Raw genomic sequence first — 22,397 nt, 5'->3', positions numbered from 1 at the left:
TGTCTTGTGTGTCCCTCTTTTCACTCATACCCCACATCTGCTTCTCTGTTTCCAAATTTCCATGGGTATGTGCATTAACTGTACTCCCTGCACATTTCCTGCACCCATTGTTAGCTAATTTTAGCTGTGGTGATGTGGCCATGATTGCTGTTCACCTTTATTAATGTTTTATTGAAAAAAATGTATGTATGGATTCCATCAGAATCTATAAGTGTAGGCTAGTATATTTCATAATAATGGAGTTATGCAGACATTCTGTAGTTGTTTGTAAGCTTACTGGAGAGATTCTGTTATAAATATGCATTTATAAATGTCAGGCTGCTTAGATTGTGACATTCTTTCTGTAACTTTGTTAATATACATCACGCTTTGACAGAGATCTTTCATTACTTGTGGAGTACCTGTGAGTGATATACTGTGTACCATTACTTCTGAGGTAATCCATTGTACACCAAGATATTCTGAGTTCACTATTGCATATTTATATACTACATAGTTATCCACAACTTTTCCACTGATATCAGCGTAATAGACCAGATTCTACGATCTTTACAGAATCCGTCCCTAAAAGTTGTTTAAACGATATGAGCAGCTTCTCATTTTGATAACTATGGATTAACATTATCAATATATATGATTCAGTAAAATATGGAAAGTAACAAGAGCAAGCCAACTTTTTATTCTTCAAGTGAACAAAGCTTACATCTCCACCTGCCATAACTTTCAGGCTTGGGTATGAGTCCACAAATATATTTTCATTTTAGTAATAATTTAATTACTACCAGATTAACTTAGTTTGCCAGTTACAAGTTACATAAATCACCTCCTCTCCTAGATATTTAACAATCTGAATGACCACAAAATGAAATATATGTCCACTGTTACCCCTAATGTGCTGATGTAAAGCATTATGTGTATGAGCTAAACGTATAGCTGACATATGCAGTAGGATCCTGTTCTTAAACTTGCAGTTGGTCTTTCCCACATAAAATACAAAACAGTCCTTACATTGAGTTAAATGTATAAGGTCTGTAGTATGACAGTCTGCTTATTGTGCCAATGAATATTTTTCTTGGTAACTGGATGAGTAAACAAATTGTTCTGCCGAATATATTGACAAGCTTTACAATGTTGCCATTAGACATCTCCACAAACCAACAACCACAATGAAGGCAAGGAGCAAGCCACACCAGAACCAGAATTTATTGAAAACCTTAGCGCTTTCATCAGATTATATCCACAGATTTCTTCAGAGGTATTAAAACCAACAAACATCACTTCACCTTTTAAATATCCCTCCAAAAGCAGTCATGTGACATAATTAATTAACAATTGAAGGAAAATCCACCTAAAATATATATATATATATATATATATATATATATATATATATATATATATATGTATATACAAAAATACAATGCATATAAAAGCACCACATAAAACAATGTATGAATAAAACAGTTGATAAATGCAATAAATGTTAATAAATATTATTAATAAAAATATTCACCTGCAGTTTAAACATTTACACATAATAAGAGTGAAGTTTTAAAACACTGCTAATAGAAACACATTCATTCAGTCCAGGATAAACACAAGCATTAAATTTAATTGCCATCTAAGTTCTTGAAGTTCTAAAAAGTCTTTCCAAGGACCCCGCCTTCACATTTCTAACCACATGGTCAATACCAACAAAACCAAACTCATGACCAGGATTCTCACCAATATGTTTGGATAAAGCATTCTTATGGTTTCTCAACTTGATATCTAAAGTGTGCTCGTATACACGTTCTTTCAGTTTTCTTTGTGTCTTCCCAATGTCAAAACAACTACAAAATTTACAAAGGGCAAGATACACTATGCCATCAGTGTTACAATTACAATAAAAGGAGACTCGAATACAGGTCCCATTTATATACACCCTATCCAATTCAATGTGGGTATTTACAGTAATTACATGGTCCACATTTATGAGTGCCCTTCTTTCTTGTAGAGCCCATCTTTTCTACATCCACAACATTTTCCAATAATTTTTAAAACATCTACCCCTCCGATACACCATTCTAATGCCTTTATTATACATTTCCTTAAATTCAACATGAACACTAAGTGTGTGCTAATATGTGTTCAAAATGTTGTATATTTGGGCACATTCATGGGTATAAGCAGTAATAAATTAAATGTTATAATCTGTATTAGAGTCAGAAACAATCTCCAAGACAGGAATATTTGTCACTTCAACTGAACCTGAAAGAAGGGGAGGGAAGAAACCAGACCTTCTCTTCATTGTAACTTCAGAACAAATAGCTTCAACCAAAGTCCTGGGATAACCCTTAACCATTAATTTGCTTTAAATGCAATAAAAATCTAAAATATTTATTATGCAATGAGAGGCAAACAATTAGTCATAAATGTAGTAAAAGTCAAGGCACTTTTCTCTGCAAACATTGTAAAGCTTGTCAATATATTCGGCAGAACAATTTGTTTACTCATCCAGTTACCAAGAAAAAATATTCATTGGCACAATACACATACTGTCATACTACAGACCTCATACATTTGACTCAATGTAAGAACTGTTTTGTATTTTATGTGGGAAAGACCAACTGCAAGTTTAAGAACAGGATCCTATTGCATATGTCAGCTATACGTTTAGCTCAAACACATAATGCTTTACATCAGCACATTAGGGATAACAGTGGACATACATTTGATTTTATGGTACTTCAGATTGTTTAAATATCTAGGACAGAAGGTGATTTATGTAACCTAACTGAATATTATGAAACTAAATGGATTATTGAAATGAGTGCAGATAGAATGCTAGGTTTAAATGGTGTTATTCCGATTAAACCAGTCCTCAAGATGAGGAGGGTTCAATACTGAATTTGATTGGTTACTGATTATTTTAAAAACTGTCTAGTAGTTTGTAAGTTGTCTGAAGAAGGATTTTCAACCTGAAAGTGCTAACGTCTTCTGTTTTAATAAATCACTTTCCTACAGCGTGGTGGTTCAGATTTCATCATTTTTCCATTTTTCAAACTATGCAAAAACAGGTTCTCATATTTTCTTTTCCATACATAATATGTTGCTAAAAATACACAAATAAATAAAATCCCATCTCCATAATTAAATCAGATAACTGAAGTGGACATGAGTCTGGTATTAAATCTGTATGACAGCTTCTACTTTATAGGTACATAGGTAAGTAATAGGCAATCGATCTGCAGACCATTTAAAGCCAAAAACCCTATTCAGAATTTCCCTCTAGCCTCTAGGAGATAAGATAAGACATAACAGTAGACAGAATTTGAGGCTGTCAGTCCAATTATGTAGGTTTACCTTGAGAGTAGCAATGGTGCTACTCTACTTAACATGTAGTGGAAGTCTCTCCCAGAGTTGAGGGATACAACGGGATATAAATTCATAATGCCAGTGTTTCTTACTTATCTGCTGATGCAGGTTTATTTCCCTTGACCGAGTATTTGATGTATCATTAGTTCTTCAAAGGAAAAGGCGATCAAACAGGGTTGGACCGTTCATGGTACAAAAGACTGGACATACATTTTAGGGAGGAGTCTCTTAAATGACTAAGTACAAAGAAAGGGCTGCCATTCTCTCCTAATAACTAAGATTTCTGAGGCCATTGATCTTTTTAGTTAAGAATCACTGAGGTCTCTCAAGTTGTGTGACATGTTTAGATAACTATGTACGAAAAAGTGCAATAATGGGTCTGATGAGATATGAGTAAAAGGGGAAATTAAAAACAAAACGGTGAAGAGCAGGAATTGGTGCACAATAGGAAAGGTCTTCAGAATTTCTAAAATTCATAAAAATAATAGTAATCCTCCATTTAGGCCTATAGTGGCAGTGCATAACAGTAAAAATTCATTTATTGCCTTCTATTTAAATGCAATTTAAAATCCTATAGTACACCACTCTACCTGTTATTTAGAACATTCATGCAAACTTTTAGCTTTATTAAAAATTTAAATATTTTGTAGGTACAGAAAAGGTTTTAACAACTATAGATGCAGTACCTATTTACATATCCATTAGTCATAATACAGGTATTCAGTACGTTAGATCATACTTGATTAAATACATGGAATTTTACAAAAATTAATACTGTGTCAACTATTGGAAATTATTTCTTAGGATCATTTTTTATTTTACTTTTCAGGAAAAAATTTACCACTCACTCAAAGGAGTTGTGATGGGTGCCAGAATGGCACCAGTCTTTGCCAACTCAGTTATGGACTGATAGGGGCACAATTTTCTTTTGACACATCGCCTTTTTAAATATGTTAGTTTTTATAAAAGGTAAATAGAAGATTTGATATTTGTTTGGAATGGGACTAATGAAGATTTTGAATTGATGTTCAATGACATTAACAAAAGTACAGAATTTTTATGATTTGCCATGGGTGAAATAAATGCAACAGTTCATTTTTTAGATTTGCCATGGGTGAAATAAATACAACAGTTCATTTTTTAGATTAGGCATTGGTGAAATAAATACAACAGTTCATTTTTTAGTTTTGTCAATCACAATGGATCTGACAAAAATGTTTCCATTGTAACATATTTAGAAAAGAGACATTTGTTAGCAAGTATTTATATTACACTAGTCGACAACCACATTTTATAAAGTGGAATGTAATCTGTGGACAATTTATAAGAGTTGGTCATCTGATTAGGGGTACCTTTCTGTGCTTTTTCAAACTGTAAGATTAAAGGAACTGTTTGTAGATGGAGGTCATTTAATAAACAAATTAGAGAAAATGACAAAATAAGTTGTCAGTAGTAGATGGAGTACACTTCAACGTGTTTCTGATTAATGGTTATGATTTTAAAAATTAATCTGAGACTCCATGATTTTGTAAAATCTTTTGGAGTTCCTATCTTTGTGGACATGGAAGGCATGAAACATACTTTAAAACACAATTGGAAAATTACTGCTGGAAATGTAGATCTGACAAACATAAAGCCGGATTCACGAAGGCTTGCACAGAATCTTAGAGTAAGACTTCATGTAGCCATCATGTCCAATGAGCGATCCAGGAACAGCCTGCAGGCGTGTGTAAGAGAGCTCCTAAAATGGCTCTTACAAGGACAGGGCCAGGATATGTAAATTACCTCAATTGTAGGTGAAAGGTATGCAAATGAGGTAGATTTGCGATTCAGGAAACCCGAACCTGTCTGAGTAAGAGCAGTGTTATTTGCAGAAATGTACTCAGTTGACAACTGAGTACAGTTCTTCAAATAGCAAAACGGAGCCATGACAGCTCCAAATAAAGGTTGCATCCAGTGCAGGAAGCATGCCAGTGGCCAAATATATGGCCATGGGAAATGTTTCCTGATGCAATATGAAAATAAAAACATTTTATTTTTTTTGCCGATTTCTGATGTTTAAGCGTAGCGCAGCGCCGCACAAATGGGCTGCACTCTAAAACCCAGAAAACTAAAAATTAAAATCCACAAATGTGGATTTTATTGAAAATGTTAATGTACAATGCAAGGGAATGGCAGGCTGAAGACAACATGGCCACCGAGTAGAGGTTGCTAAGGGGGGAAGCTCAGTCTAAGACATGTAACCAAGCATTAGTAGGCCAAAAAAACGCTAAAAAAGGGGCAAAGGAATAGGTTAGGGGAAAGTGAACAGGTCTGTATGAAACTGAATAGAGGGAGGGCTTTTAGTCTATCTGTGTGAGGTAGATGTTTGAGGCCCTGTATTTTCCTGGTGAAGAAACTCTGTGGTCTCTCCAGCTGCTTCATGTGCTTTGTGAGGTACATGCCAAAAGGGACACTGTACACAATAATGGGTTTTATAAGGAAAGAATACAGGGATGTTATGCCCTCCTTGTCCCTGGATGAGATACCCGTACTAATGAGGTCAACCGTGTAGAAAGCTTTCTGTACAGCTGAGGCAATATGGTGCTCAAAATTCAGTTTGCTACCAACCTGGGTGCCCAAGCCCCTCACGACTGATTGCATGCTTAGGACCTTGTTATTAATGTGATCATTTGTGGGGATGTCACTCTCCCCAAAGAGGATGGTGATGCATTTTTTGGTATTCAGTTTGAGGCCATGTTTCTGACTCCAGTCATTTGTTTGGATGAGACCCTCTTAGAGGATGTCCACATCACTAGCGGAATTGATGGCAGCGCCCAGCTTGCAGTCATCTGCAAACGTGGTCAGCCATAGCCCACTGGTTTTGGCCTGCACCTCAGAAAAGTATATCCCAAACAACAGAGGCCCCAACATCTATCACTGGGGTACACCACTCATTACGGGTCTACTGCTTGAGGTGACTTTCCCTATTCTGATTAGGTGGGTTCTGTCAGTGAGCCAGTTTGCTACCCATCTGGTAACATATGGATTGATGCCTTGTTGAGAGAGTTTATTTATTATACCCGAGTGGGGAATAGTATCGAAGGCTTGGGCCAGGTCAAGGTAAGTGGTGTGCACTGTCTTTCACTCATCCATGGGTTTGGTGACTGTCTCAAAGAAGTCATCCAAATTTAACAGGCATGACATCCCCTTGACGAAATCAAACTGTGTGGGATTGAGTGTTTGGAGGCTGTCAATGTCCTTGTTAATGAGGTCCATTATAATCCATTCCATGGCCTTGCAGCTCAGGCTAGATTGGCTTATGGGTCTATAATTTTCTGGATCAGTGGATGCTCCACCTTTGTGCAGAAGGATGACAAAAGCTGTCCTTCACTTGGCTGGGATGAAGCCGGTACTCAGGCTTTGGTTGAACATGGTGCCTAATGGTGCTGCAGGTTCCTGCTTGAGTTCATGTAGGATGCAGCCTGGGATGTTCTTGGGTCCCATGGAGGCTGTATGTTTTGCCTTTGACAGAGTAAAAAATACAGGTGTTTATGTTTGTGTGCATATGTATGCATGTGTGTGTGTGTGTGTGTGTGTGTGTGTGTGTGTGTGTGTGTGTGTGTGTGTTTGAGACACAGAGAGTGCTACCATCATAAAATTAAAATATTTAATGGTAAGTGATTGAACACAACTTGATGATTACCAGCCAATCGAAAAATCCAAAAAAAAAACAAACAAAAAAAAAATGGTGAAACAGAACATGAAATATTTTTTTTGTAGGTGGCAAGCCCCCTGCACTCCAGCACCCCCTCTTAATTATATATACAAACTCCAAGATTGCACTATAGTGAGAAAAGGGCAAATTCTCCAATCCTCATTGTACTGTAGTTTCACACAGAAAAAAAGCAGGTACACATGATGACAAATTAATTTTTGATCAGCTGTACTACCTTTTTTTCTAACTGACAAGTTGACTTGTCGATGAATGGTATGTCTTATATATATATATATATATATATATATACATAGGTGTGTGTGTGTGTGTGTGTGTGTGTGTGTGTGTGTGTGTGTGTGTGTGTGTGTGTGCATATATATATCTATATATATATATATATATATATATATATATATATATATGCACATATATATTTATATATATATATATATATATATATATATATAGAGAGAGAGAGAGATAAACACACACACTTTATTGACCAGGCAAGAACCAAGGAACTTTCCCTTCTGTATTCAGGTTTACATCCACCTGAGTTACCAACTGATGGGACTTTGGTTTAGCATTTCATCCAAAGGACTATACACATATACTGTACATATATTATCCGTATGTGATTTTTGCCACCCTGCTTGCTGACACTCATGCCTCCCCTTGATTAGATAGCTTTCATTTCTTCCTCTTTTCCAGGGATTCCACCTCAAACTAAGAGCTGTCTGGGAGTGACCATAATTCAAGCAACCATGAGCATGCTTTGTGTTCTTTCTGGTGACCCTGCAAGGAGAGAATTTGGATAATTGCCTCTTCTTGCCCTTGGTGGTGACTCAGCACTTGCATCACCACAAGGACCACCTAATCTCCTCTATCAGTGCATGCACATTCCTCCAGATGTTCTTAGTGCATCTAGTATCACCCGTTTGAGCAGACATGCTTAAACCTTCCCTGCATCTACTCCCTGTATCAGGATAAGCCTCCTCTCTCTGCCCAGGATTGGCATGTCCATCCACCCTGCCTGTATGGTCAAATACTTAAACTCAGATTATCTGACCTGTAGTCAGGGCTTTATCTCTCTACACTGGAAGAGCAAGCATTGTTACAAAATACATCACCATTCAGTAAGTGTCATCACCAATTTGCATGAGTTCTACCAGCATAATCAAGGTCTAGAACTTATTTATTTTCAGTTACAACAGCAATACTTACCATATTCTAGTTTACTGCAGCAGCACTCATCAATTTAAATCAGATACTCTAGCAATGAAAGCTTATATATATGTATTGCAATTATGTAATTCAGCACAAAAAACACATCAAATTAGGTTTCATTTAAATAACAATGCTTCTTGTGTGGGGGCAGTGCAACAAAGAAAAATGAAAACTTATTTATTCAGGTTTAATAAAGTTACATAAGCTTCATCCAAACACAGTGATAGAGTACTGTGACTGTAAAATGATTCAATGTTCAAATTTCTATAAAATGAATAGTATTCTATACATATATTCAGGTTTTTGCTAATGAGGAGACACCTAAAACTTATTTTTCCACATTGCTTAGCAAAGTAGCTTAAATCATTTTTTAACAAAACATAACAGCAAGGTATTCTGACAACAAAAGTTATTCAGCATGTAGATGTCTTTAAAATGAATACTGCATTTTATACATGTACAGTGCACTGTTTCTGAAAATCTAGCAAACTATGCACTGAAGGCTCGGATAACCAGGCAGCAGTATGGAAAATGGAAAAATGATGAAATCTGAACAGTCACGCTGTAGGAAAGTCATTTATTAAAACACAAGACGTTAGCTCTTTCAGGTTAAAAACCCTTCTTCAGGCAACTTACAAACTACTAGACAGTTTTTAAAATAATCAGTAACCAATCAAATTCAATATTGAACCCTCCTCATCTTGAGGACAGGTTTAATCAAAATGACACCATTTAAACCTGGCATTCTATCTGCACCCATTTCAATAATTCATTTAGTTTCAGAATATTCAGCTAAGTTACATAAATCACCTCCTCTCCTAGATATTTAACAATCTGAAGGACCATAAAATGAAATATATATCCACTGTTACCCCTAATGTGCTGATGTAAAGCATTATGTGTATGAGCTAAACGTATAGCTGACATATGCAGTAGGATCCTGTTCTTAAACTTGCAGTTGGTCTTTCCCACATAAAATACAAAACAGTCCTTACATTGAGTTTAATGTATAAGGTCTGTAGTATGACAGTCTGCTTATTGTGCCAATGAATATTTTTTCTTGGTAACTGGATGAGTAAACAAATTGTTCTGCCGAATATATTGACAAGCTTTACAATGTTGCCATTAGACATCTCCACAAACCAACAACCATAATGAAGGCAAGGAGCAAGCCACACCAGGAACAGAGAACCAGAATTTATTATAAATCTTAGCGCTTTCATCAGATTATATCCACAGATTTTTTCAGAGGTATTAAAACCAACAAACATCACTTCACCTTGTAAATATCCCACCAAAAACAGTCATGTGGCATAATTAATTAACAATTGAAGGAAAATCCACCTAAAAAAAATATATATATGTATATACAAAAATGCAATGCATATAAAAGCACTACATAAAACAATGTACGAACAAAACAGTTGATAAATGCAATAAATGTTAATAAATATTATTAATAAAAATATTCACCTGCAGTTTAAACATTTACACATAATAAGAGTGAAGTTTTAAAACACTGATAATAGAAACACATTCATTCAGTCCAGGATAAACACAAGCATTAAATTTAATTGCCATCTAAGTTCTTGAAGTTCTAAAAAGTCTTTCCAAGGTCCCCCGCCCTCACATTTCTAACAACATGGTCAATACCAACAAAACCAAACTCATGACCAGGATTCTCACCAATATGTTTGGATAAAGCATTCTTATGGTTTCTCTTCCTGATATCTAAAGTGTGCTCATATATACATTCTTTCAGTTTTCTTTGTGTCTTCCCAATGTCAAAACAACTACAAAATTTACAAAGGGCAAGATACACTATGCCATCAGTGTTACAATTACAATAAAAGGAGACTCGAATACAGGTCCCATTTATATACACCCTATCCAATTCAATGTGGTATTTACAGTAATTACATGGTCCACATTTATGAGTGCCCTTCTTTCTTGTAGAGCCCATCTTTTCTACATCCACAACATTTTCCAATAATTTTTAAAACATCTACCCCTCCGATACACCATTCTAATGCCTTTATTATACATTTCCTTAAATTCATCATGAACACTAAGTGTGTGCCAATATGTGTTCAAAATGTTGTATATTTGGGCACATTCATGGGTATAAGCAGTAATAAATTAAATGTTATAATCTGTATTAGAGTCAGAAACAGTCTCCATGACAGGAATATTTGTCACTTCAACTGAACCTGAAAGAAGGGGAGGGAAGAAACCAGACCTTCTCTTCATTGTAACTTCAGAACAAATAGCTTCAACCAAAGTCCTGGGATAACCCTTAACCATTAATTTGCATTAAATGCAATAAAAATCTAAAAGATTTATTATGCAATGAGAGGCAAACAATTAGTCATAAATGTAGTAAAAGTCAAGGCACTTTTCTCTACAAACATTGTAATGCTTGTCAATATATTCGGCAGAACAATTTGTTTACTCATCCAGTTACCAAGAACAAATATTCATTGGCACAATACACATACTGTCATACTACAGACCTTATACATTTGACTCAATGTAAGGACTGTTTTGTATTTTATGTGGGAAAGACCAACTGCAAGTTTAAGAACAGGATCCTAGCTATACGTTTAGCTCATACACATAATGCTTTACATCAAAATATTAGGGATAACAGTGGACATACATTTGATTTTATGGTACTTCAGATTGTTTAAATATCTAGGACAGAAGGTGATTTATGTAACCTAACTGAATATTATGAAACTAAATGGATTATTGAAATGGGTGCAGATAGAATGCTAGGTTTAAATGGTGTCATTCCGATTAAACCAGTCCTCAAGATGAGGAGGGTTCAATACTGAATTTGATTGGTTACTGATTATTTTAAAAACTGTCTAGTAGTTTGTAAGTTGTCTGAAGAAGGATTTTTAACCTGAAAGTGCTAACATCTTGTGTTTTAATAAATGACTTTCCTACAGCGTGGTGGTTCAGATTTCATCATTTTTCCATTTTTCAAACTATGCAAAAACAGGTTCTCATATTTTCTTTCTCCATACATAATATGTTGTTAAAAATACACAAATAAATAAAATCCCATCTCCCAAAATTAAATCAGATAACTGAAGTGGACATGAGTCTGGTATTAAATCTGTATGACAGCTTCTACTTTATAGGTACATAGGTAAGTAATAGGCAATCGATCTGCAGACCATTTAAAGCCAAAAACCCTATTCAGAATTTCCCTCTAGCCTCTAGGAGGCAAGATAAGACATAACAGTAGACAGAATTTGAGGCTGTCAGTCCAATTATGTAGGTTTACCTTGAGAGTAGCAATGGTGCTACTCTACTTAACATGTAGTGGAAGTCTGTCCCAGAGTTGATGGATACAACGGGATATAAATCCATAATGCCAGTGTTTCTTATTTATCTGCTGATGCAGGTTTATTTCCTTTGACAGAGTATTTGATGTATCATCAGTTCTTCAAAGGAAAAGGCGATCAAACAGGGTTGGACCGTTCATGGTACAAAAGACTGGACATACATTTTAGGGTGGAGTCTCTTAAGTTGCTAAGTACAAAGAAAGGGCTGCCATTCTCTCCTAATAACTAAGATTTCTGAGGCCACTGATCTTTTTAGTTAAGAATCACTGAGGTCTCTCAAGTTGTGTGACATGTTTAGATAACTATGTACCACAAAGTGCAGTTTATTCAATAATGGGTCTGATGAGATATGAGTAAAAGGGGAAATTAAAAACAAAACGGTGAAGAGCAGGAATTGGTGCACAATAGGAAAGGTCTTCGGAATTTCTAAAATTCATAAAAATAATAGTGATCCTCCATTTAGGCCTATAGTGGCAGTGCATAACAGTAAAAATTAATTTATTGCCTTCTATTTAAATGCAATTTTAAATCCTATAGTACACCACTCTACCTGTTATTTACAACATTCATGCAAACTTTTAGCTTTATTAAAAATTTAAATATTTTGTAGGTACTGAAAAGGTTTTAACAACTATAGATGCAGTACCTATTTACATATCCATTAGTCATAATACAGGTATTCAGTATGTTAGATCATACTTGATTAAATACATGGAATTTTACAAAAATTAATACTGTGTCAACTATTGGAAATTATTTCTTAGGATCATTTTTTATTTTATTTTTCAGGACAAAATTTACCACTCACTCAAAGGAGTTGTGATGGGTGCAAGAACGTCACCAGTCTTTGCCAACTCAGTTATGGACTGATAGGGGCACAATTTTCTTTTGACACATCACCTTTTTAAATATGTTAGTTTTTATAAAAGGTAAATAGAAGATTTGATATTTGTTTGGAATGGGACTAATGAAGATTTTGAATTGATGTTCAATGACATTAACAAAAGTACAGAATTTTTACGATTTGCCATGGGTGAAATAAATACAACAGTTCATTTTTTAGTTTTGTCAATCACAATGGATCTGACAAAAATGTTTCCATTGTAATATATTTAGAAAAGAGACATTTGTTAACAAGTATTTATATTACACTAGTCGACAACCACATTTTATAAAGTGGAATGTAATCTGTGGACAATTTATAAGAGTTGGTCATCTGATTAGGGGTACCTCTCTGTGTTTTTTCAAGCTGTAAGATTAAAGGAACTGTTTGTAGATGGAGGTCATTTAATAAACAAATTAGAGAAAATGACAAAATAAGTTGTCAGTAGTAGATGGAGTACACTTCAACGTGTTTCTGATTAATGGTTATGATTTTAAAAATTAATCTGAGACTCCATGATTTTGTAAAATCTTTTGGAGCTCCTATCTTTGTGGACATGGAAGGCATGAAACATACTTTAAAACACAATTGGAAAATTACTGCTGGAAATGTAGATCTGACAAACATAGGGCCGGATTCACGAAGGCTTGCACAGAATCTTAGAGTAGAGTAAGACTTCATGCAGCCATCATGTCCGATGAGCGATCCAGGAACAGCCTGCAGGGGTGTGTAAGAGAGCTCCTAAAATGGCTCTTACAACGACAGGGCCGGGATATGTAAATTACCTCAATTGTAGGTGAAAGGTATGCAAATGAGGTAGATTTGTGATTCAGGAAACTTGAACCTGTCCGAGTAAGAGCAGTGTTATTTGCAGAAATGTACTCAGTTGACAAATGAGTACCGTTCTGCAAATAGCAAAATGGAGCCATGACAGCTCCAAATAAAGGTTGCATCCAGTGCAGGAAGCATGCCAATGGCCAAATATACGGCCATGGGAAATGTTTCCTGATGCAATATGAAAATAAAAATATTTTATTTTTTTTGCCGATTTCTGATGTTTAAGCGTGGCAGCGCACAAATGGGCTGCACTCTAAAACCCAGAAAACTAAAAATTAAAACCCACAAATGTGGATTTTATTGAAATTGTTAATGTACAATGCAAGGGAATGGCAGGCTGAAGACAACATGGCCACCGAGTAGAGGTTGCTAAGGGGGGAAGCTCAGTCTAAGACATGTAACCAAGCATTAGTAGGCAATCCTATGTAAATGAGGGTTAGGATAGTGAATCGCAAGTTTACATAGCAAATGAGCACAGTCAGTGGAGTGTAGGAGTAGGATATGGGGAGTAACAGAGTAGAAGATAGGTGACATCATGAGCGGGGGTATGTATGAAAGAAATGATGCTCATTGGAGCAGAGTGGCATGTGTCAGCTGTCATTTACACATCATGTAAAGAGGTGTGTCAACAGGTAGGCTAGGGAAAGGCAAGAAATGGAAGGTGTATGCCGTGGATAACACCAAAGTTTCTTGCTGAGCGGGTATGCACGTGTGTGGACGCGTGTAAACCCGAGTAAGACAGAGTGCACGCGTGTAAGCGTGAGTGTGTGTGTTTAAGCCGGAGTAAGCATGTACAAGGCTGTGTAAAGAGTTGTAAGCGTATTTGCGCTGGTGTGTGCACGTTTTAACCCAAATAAGCAAGTTTTAGTCCATGTAAGCATGTGTGCATGTGTATTAGCTGCTGTGCACGTGTTTGCGCTTGTGTGCATGGCGCCCCCCCCCCCGAGGAAACAGAAAGGAAAAAGGAAGCACAACAAATAGTAGGAAGCTACCAAGGAGTACTAGCAGAGCTAGCAGGTGAAAACAATCAGAATCAGGCAATTACACAGGCAGTACACTAGCCCAGCCCAGCCTAGCACTTAAAACTCTGCAAACAACAGTCCATTATGTTTCTCACAACAGACACTGCAGTAAGCTAACAGAAGTGAAAACTGAAAAAGCTTTACTGAGACAAAGAAATGTTAGGGGCTGCCATTGCTGTTATAAGGCGACATATGCAACATGCTGAGGGTGGTGACAATGGAAATGCTGCTGGACAACCCACAGTGAGGAGACGGAGAAGAGTGTACAGGCCCAGGGTAACCTACCAGGGGCTACATGAGCTGGAGATAGTGGAGCACTATAGAGTGGACAGAGACCTCCTGCAGCAAATTGTTGAGCTGTGCAGGCCACGCCTCACACACAGAACCAACAGAGGGAACCCATCCCAGTGGAAACCAAGGTATGTGTTGGCCTAAGAATATTAGCAACAGGTACCTTCCAGAGACCAACTGGTGATATGATGGGGATATCACAGGCATCAGCATCCAGGGTACTACACCAGTTCCTGGATGCCATGTCAGCACATGTCGGTGATCATGTATATTTCCCCAATTCCCGTGAGGTATTGGCCAGCAATATGCATCTCTTCCAGCAAATAGCGGAATACCCTGAGGTAGTGGGTGCAATAGACTGCATGCACATATGCATCAAAGCACCAGCCGGTGAGCGGGGTAGGGTCTACTACAACCGCAAGGGCTTCCCCTCCATCAACTGCCAGGTCATGTGTGATGCCCAGGGCATAATACTGAATGTGTGTGCAGGCTGCCCTGGAAGCTACCATGATTCCCATATCTGGCATCTGACGCAGCTGTACCAGACATTTGCCAATGGGGACATCCCACATGGTCACCTAGTGGGGGATGCTGGCTGTGCACTGGAGCCGTGGCTGATGACACCCATCAGAAACGCGCACACACCTGAACAGGAACGCCATAATGAGGCACATGCACAAACAGGTAATGTAATAGAGCATGTGTTTGGGCTGCTCAAGCCATGGTTCCGGTGCCTGGACACATCTGGTGGAGCCGTGCAGTACTCACCAACTACATGTACCCAAATTGTCATGGTATGTGCTATGCTACATAATATGATCCTGCGAAAACAGCTGCAGCAGGACCAGCATAGGCCTGGGCCAAACAGCCCCCCACCATTGCCAAGGCCATCACAGGCAGAGCATGACTCGGATGAGGAACAACCTGAGCCTGCCCCAGTAGGCAGAAGGAGGCATGCCCAGTATGCTTTGGCCTTGGCAAAGAGGCAACGCATAGCACATACACTGGCTCAGTAGGAACTCTGGAAATGATACCTCTCTCTGACTCGCACATATAGTAAAAGGGATGCCTAAGTTGACACTACCTGCTTTCAAACATGTACAGGGAGTGTAGTATGTGCATCCGACATAGGCAGCCCTGCAGCACCACCTAAGGCATGATTGCCATGTGTTAAGCAATATAAAGCAGTGCTAAACAGCATTTACCACCATGTAGTATATGCAAACAAAATCGCACACACCAACTAGCACAACTGTGGTCAATGTTCAGTAATATTGGGCAACGTCCATCAATGTTGGTGAATATTGAGCAATGTCGGACAAGCCTGGTCTAAGTAGGGCATAGCTGAACAAAAGCCAACATGCTCATATTTGCTTAACTGACCCTTAAGCAGTCTGGTCTGCTCAGTATGAAAATATAAAGCAGTGATGGGCCTCGAACCCAAGGTACTGTGCACTACAGCCAAAGTGCTGAACCACTAAACCACGACAGTATTATAGTGGTCAGCATGCATGAAGGAATGTTGATAGGTCTATGCAAAGTATATCATGGAAACCCTGCAGGCACAGCATAATCCTTGTCGAGTTATGACACAAAGGTGAGTCCTGCAGTGAGAACAGAACCTGACTTCCAACACACACAGTATAAATGTTAATATTGGTCATGTTCGCACACATCAACAAATGTAGTGGACCTCAGATAGCAACATACTGAAAGGTCACACTGGGCATGCTCACTCACTTGAATAAATGAGACAAATGTCAGGCAACAAAACACGGAATGTCTAAACTGGGCATGCTCACACACTTAGGCCATGTCTGAGTACAGCAGTGGGCCACGCATATCTGGCTGTTGCATGTGTTAACCCAGGAACCTGTCACTCTACGGCAATCCGCCCTGTGCACACAGTTATATGACAACAGACACATCTATTATATAGTGGAACCCTGTCATAATCAAATATGTTCTGCAGATACCGAAGTTGTTCATAGAAACTGGTAAAGCAAAGACGATAAAGACCTGCAAACAGTATCAGCAATAAACACTGTGCATCTTGAACATTAGCATAGGTTCAGAGGTTGATACTAGGCTATCTGCCCTAGGGCATGTACAAGCTTAGCCAGAGTATGTTTGGCATTCGCAACCCTGTCAGATTACTACACTGTGTGTGTGTGAATAGTAGGTCACACAAGATAGCCCATGTACATTTAGGCTAGTGTGCCTCTGTCTAGCAGGGACACAGAAGATATCCCAGGGGTAAACATATGATCACCCATACAGTCATCAAGATGTCTCCTGTAGGTGGTCAGTGGGTGGCTCTGCCTATGTGAAACTGGGATTACATTCTGGAGTGAGTGGAGCCTCTGGGATAAGAATCTGTCCCTCCAGCATGTCCTATTAACATCTGTGCTGAGGTATACGTCCCTGGAGTGTGTAGCTCCAAGGGAGTTGGATATCCTGAGGTGGAGCATGTCCAGTAATTCTGGGTTGGGTATATCTGTAAACAACAGGCACACATCATATCCGAGTAGGTGGTAAGCGACTGAGTAGAGCTGGAGTTACTGCATCCGAACTGTGCAGGGCATCTGTGTGAGTCCCTAGATCTGCTTGGTGAGGAACTTCTGTGGCCAGTACAGTTGCTGCAGGTGTCGGGTAAAGTACACCCCAAATGTGGCATTGTAACCAAGCATGGATGTGATGAGTATAGGGGCACAATGACCTCACTCGATCTAGATGTGAAACCATATGGGATAAGGTGGCCCACATAGAAGGTGTGTCCAACCACTTTGGCAACGTGAATGTCAAAGGTGACAGTACGAACAAGTCATGTCCCCAAACCCCTAACAACTCCTACTGTATGTAATGGAGTACTACCTATGTGGTAATGTGTGGGCATGTTGTTATTCCCAAAGGTGATGACTATGCAACTAATGGCATTTAGCTGTAGGCCATGGCTCAGGCACCAGTCATCCATCTCTGTGAGACCCTGTTTGAGTATGCATGTGGCAGCTGGAGAGTTGATCATGGCACCCAGTTTGCAGTCAAGTGCAAACAAGTTCAGCCATATTCCCCCTGTGGTAGCCTGTACATCAGACAAATATATACTGAACAAGAGAGGTCCCAGGACCGAGCCATGTGGGATGCCACATGTAACTGGTGTATAGTCAGACATGGCACCTGCAATTCTGACCATGTGGGTGCTATCCCTGATCCAGGTATCAATCCATCGTGTGAGATATGTGTCCATATCGATGCTGGTGAGCCTATACATAATGGCCCAGTGGGTTATTGTGTTGAAGGGTTTTGCAAGGTTCAGGTAAGCTGTGTGGACAACCATCCCTATGTCGATGGACCTGCTAGCCGTTTAAAGAATACAAACATGTTCAAGAGGCAAGATCTGCCCACAACAACGCTGAAATGTGTAGGACACAGTTGTCTGTAGGTTCCCGATGTCTATGTGTATGAATCCCATGACAATATGCTCCATAGCTTTGCAGAACAGGCTAGTTAGGCTTATAGGGCAATATTGTCTGTGGTCCATTGTGGCACTAACTCTGTGGAGCGGGACCACTGTCGCTGTACACCATTCCTTGAGTACATATCCTGTAGTAACTCCGATATTGAACAGTGATGTAATGTGAGGGTTATGTCTGTCATGATGCTCGTGTAAGATGCAGGCTGGGACACCGTCTGGTCACATTGATACAGTGATGTACGCTTTGGGGAGGGCAGCACTCACCTGTTACTGTGTGATGTCAGGGAGGTTATACTCTGTTGGGATGGATAGTTGCTCCTTGGGGGGATGGGTGGGAGACATCTGCACTGAACCTGTTTGCCAGGATGTTGGCAATGCCAGTGGGTTCAGGGTAGGTTTAGTCAGTATGCAGTAACTCACAGCATATCAGTGAGTGTCCACCCAGGTTCCTGACATAACTGAAAAAGGCTGTGTGATAGTCCTACATGTCTGTTGCAATTGTCCGGTAGAAGTGGCCCTTGGAAAAGTTCATGAGTGATCGTAGCTGTCTGCTAGTACAGATCACAGATGCCTTCCCAGTCTGGGAGTGTGCTCTATCATGTAGTAGCTTCCTCCTGATGTTGTACAGCTTATTAATGGATGGGGTCTACCAGACACATCCCCTGCCATTGGAGTAGTGAGTCCTGTTGTTATTTGGAATAGCACAATCCATGCAGTCCACTAGATGTCCATAGAATGTGTATGTAAAGGATTCAGCAGTGTGAGCCATATTTGCCACAGTCTCAGGGTCTCTGAAGGATACCACATTGCTTCGGTGAAGTGAGACTGCTCATGAGAAGTTCACCAAGATTACCAAGGATGGGTGTGTGGAGGATATATGTACGTCCAGTGAGATACATGTATGTTCTGACCTTGCCAATGAGGGGTATATCGCTGGTGTGGAACATAGAGTCCCCATGTTGGTGATGATCAGGTCCAATATGTATTCCCCCTTGTGACTGTGCTGACTGGTTGTGCCATAGCATATGAGTCTACAAATTGTAGCGACTGTTGGTTGAGTGTGTTGGGGCTTGAGTAGTATCCCCAGTCAATATTTGTGTATATGAAGTCACACAATATAATGGTGTTTGTAGAGACCTTCATATTCTCCACAGTTCCCATGAAAGCCGAGTGTGGTTCCTGAGTTTGGGAGGGTGGTCTGTAGCAGGCAACAAACTGAAAGGCAGTTTTGCACAATGGTAGTTGTATATGTATGGTCTGTGATGCTTTGTGCAGTGCTACTAACCCGGAGGTGTGTGTATCTGTGATGTATATGGATACTCCCCCTAGTTGTGTTGTCTGTTCCAAGTCTTGTTGTCAGACAGCATGGTATGAAACATAAACTGGTAGTGCTGGTGTGCATAAGCGAGCCTGAACCAGGTGTCTGTTAGTGCACAGATATCACTAACCTCCATACTGAGGAGAGTCCTGAGTGGCCGCAATATGAGGGTAACACATCTGTTGTTGAGCAGCATTACCCTTAGTTTCATTTAACCTGTAATGTCCATGGAGGTGGGTTTGTCTTCTGAGCCCTGCTTAAAAAAGGCACTATGGTGGTAGCAAGAGCCTTAGCCAGCATTCCAAAGTCCACGTGTGACAGGTGCAAGCTGTCCATAGTGAAGCTACATGGCATGTTGAGCATGTCACCATAGGCTGACAGACACTGTATCCCCTATGAATGAAACAAATTTATTAGGCAACTGTTAAATGTGATATGTGTGTCCGTATACTGTGACATCATAATTGGTGGGAGTAAGATGCTAGACAATGTCAGGGTCATACTGGCCTGGGCTACATGATCAGAGTGTTCCTCCATGTATCATGTCATGTGGTCCAGGGAGTAACATCTGAGGTTATACACGCCAGCATGGACAATGATGGTGCCAGTCCTGTACTTGCTTTGGAGTGACCTGACTGCCTGTGTTATGCGGCAGATTCTGGCACCCGACAGACAGCCCAAAGTGACTATTCCTTTGTTAGGGCAGGTAAGTGGTATGTCAGTGTATCTGACAATAAGTGTTGCCTATTACAAGTGTATTAGGTGTGTTGTTTAGCCCGAAGGGCAGTGACTGTGTAGCACACTGACATTGTGAACTATGTGATATGTGGGTATTGTAGTGGGGTAGCAGGTGTGTGTGTGTCTGCTTTGGAGGTCTCTGCTGCATCCGAGTATGTCTATGTGTGATAATGTGGTTTGAGTGCTGTTGCTAGAGGATATGTGAGACTGATATGTGGTGTGTGTGGTTACCTTCACCACCTGATAGACTGTGCCAGTCATGGGTCGAGAGAGTTCAGCATCCTGTATGTCTATATAGGTGCATCTCACACATATATTTGAGTTTGTCGGGAGGAGGAGAGGGTTGTCTGTGTACATGAGGCAGATGTGACATTGTGTCAATATCACAATATCCATCAGCTGGACTGGAGAGCACACACGAAACTGACCCCTGGACATGCCAGGATATTATGATGACATACTCTGTAGCCTGATCACAAAGGATCAGTAGGGTGTTAAGCATGTAAAAGAGTATAACAGGGATTAGTGCTCATGTTCGTTGGTGTTTTGTAAAGAGTAGCTGAGAAGGAGTCCAGACGGAATCATGACACCTCCTTCAGCTATGTCATAAATAGCAATGTACACCCATATATGTCCTGAGTCAGGGCCAACTGTACCTGAGTGACAATGCCGACATCATGACAGACAGGCCCATATGTACTTACCCACCTCCCACTGACAATAGTCCATATCATCATACCAGGAGATATCACATGTAGAATGGATGATCAGCTACCCCCACTGCCAAAAGCATGGCAGCAAGTGGAATACATTGATTCCCAATATGTGTCATGCACAAACTACAGAACAAACAGATCCTGCACCTGAACAGTCAGCTGAGCCTCACCCCCTACACAGGATGTGGAACCATTGAATGTGTCACAGCTACATATGGCACTCCCCACAAGTGTTGGTGCACAACACACCATGGGAAGTCAAGTCCAGTACGCCTATGAAGTCTGATCTGCAAGGTCATGGAGTCCATCATGGTTGCAGTCATTAACAGAGCTATTGGAAGCTGACATACACACAACCCTACCAACTGTGGTATGTTCATGTGCGGATCATGGTTCCCAAACATGCTAGAATGTTTGCAAGGCAGCCACACAGGACATACATCAATGAACATATCTACACATGTGTCACATAGACTTTGAATAGCCCTTTATCAACATCCCAGACACACGTAGTATCCACAAAACCAACAAGCTGTGCATACATATGTGTTGACATATGACGGAATGTCAATGTGTTGACAGATAGATCACACAAGGTAAGGATTCTGAGGTCTTGTTCAAGCTGTTGACACCTGCTAACCCACACGGACCATTCCTGGAATGGCATAAAACAAAGTGTACACACTAAGCTAGTCCTGCATGGAAGGATAGTGAATCTGGGGGATTGTTTTACAACCCAGCTCCTGACCATTTAAAAACTATTACTCTAACTTTGACAGCACACAATACCAGAAAAATACTGCATTCCCAGCCCCAGGGGTTGTGAGATTTTGAACACCTGTATACCAAATTGTGTCAGGAAAGTAGATTTTGTAGAAAACACATAGCGATTTTGACTTTAAACATCTTTGATCAAATGCATGAGAGGCATCACTTACATCAACTGTTGTTATAGTTGACAGCTGTTTTGTTGACAATATTTGGTCATAAAAACAGCTGACTGACTGAGGTGTCAGATCACTATGATAGTATGGCCTTCACCTGGTATTGTGCAATCTTGGTGATGGAATAAATAATTAACAGGAATTAAAGGAGATGTAGCCCATAAAACATGTTTTTGACTTTTTCTGTAAATTTGTTTGCAGGTTCTGAGGGTATTCCTCAGTGCATGAGTAGTGAAGTGTCAATATTTGCATTGTCAACCTTTGGGAGGGGGGGGGTGAAGGGAGGCTTGTCCCTCTGCAAAACACTTGCTGTTCATTTAATTCACTCTGGGGTAATTCCAGGAACATACACTCAACATGCTGATATTTGTACGTTCAATGTTTTGACTTCAATTTCCGGGCTGTCAGCATATGGTACATTTGATTGGGTGTCTGACACTATCTATGTATATATATATATATATATATATATATATAGATATATATATATATATATATATATATATATATATATATATATATATATATTAATATAT

Source organism: Protopterus annectens, chromosome 2.part2 (genome assembly GCF_019279795.1).
Source record: "Protopterus annectens isolate FY-2018-M chromosome 2.part2, PAN1.0, whole genome shotgun sequence".
NCBI classification, from domain to species: domain Eukaryota; kingdom Metazoa; phylum Chordata; order Ceratodontiformes; family Protopteridae; genus Protopterus; species Protopterus annectens.
Note: the sequence above shows the minus strand (reverse complement) of the source record.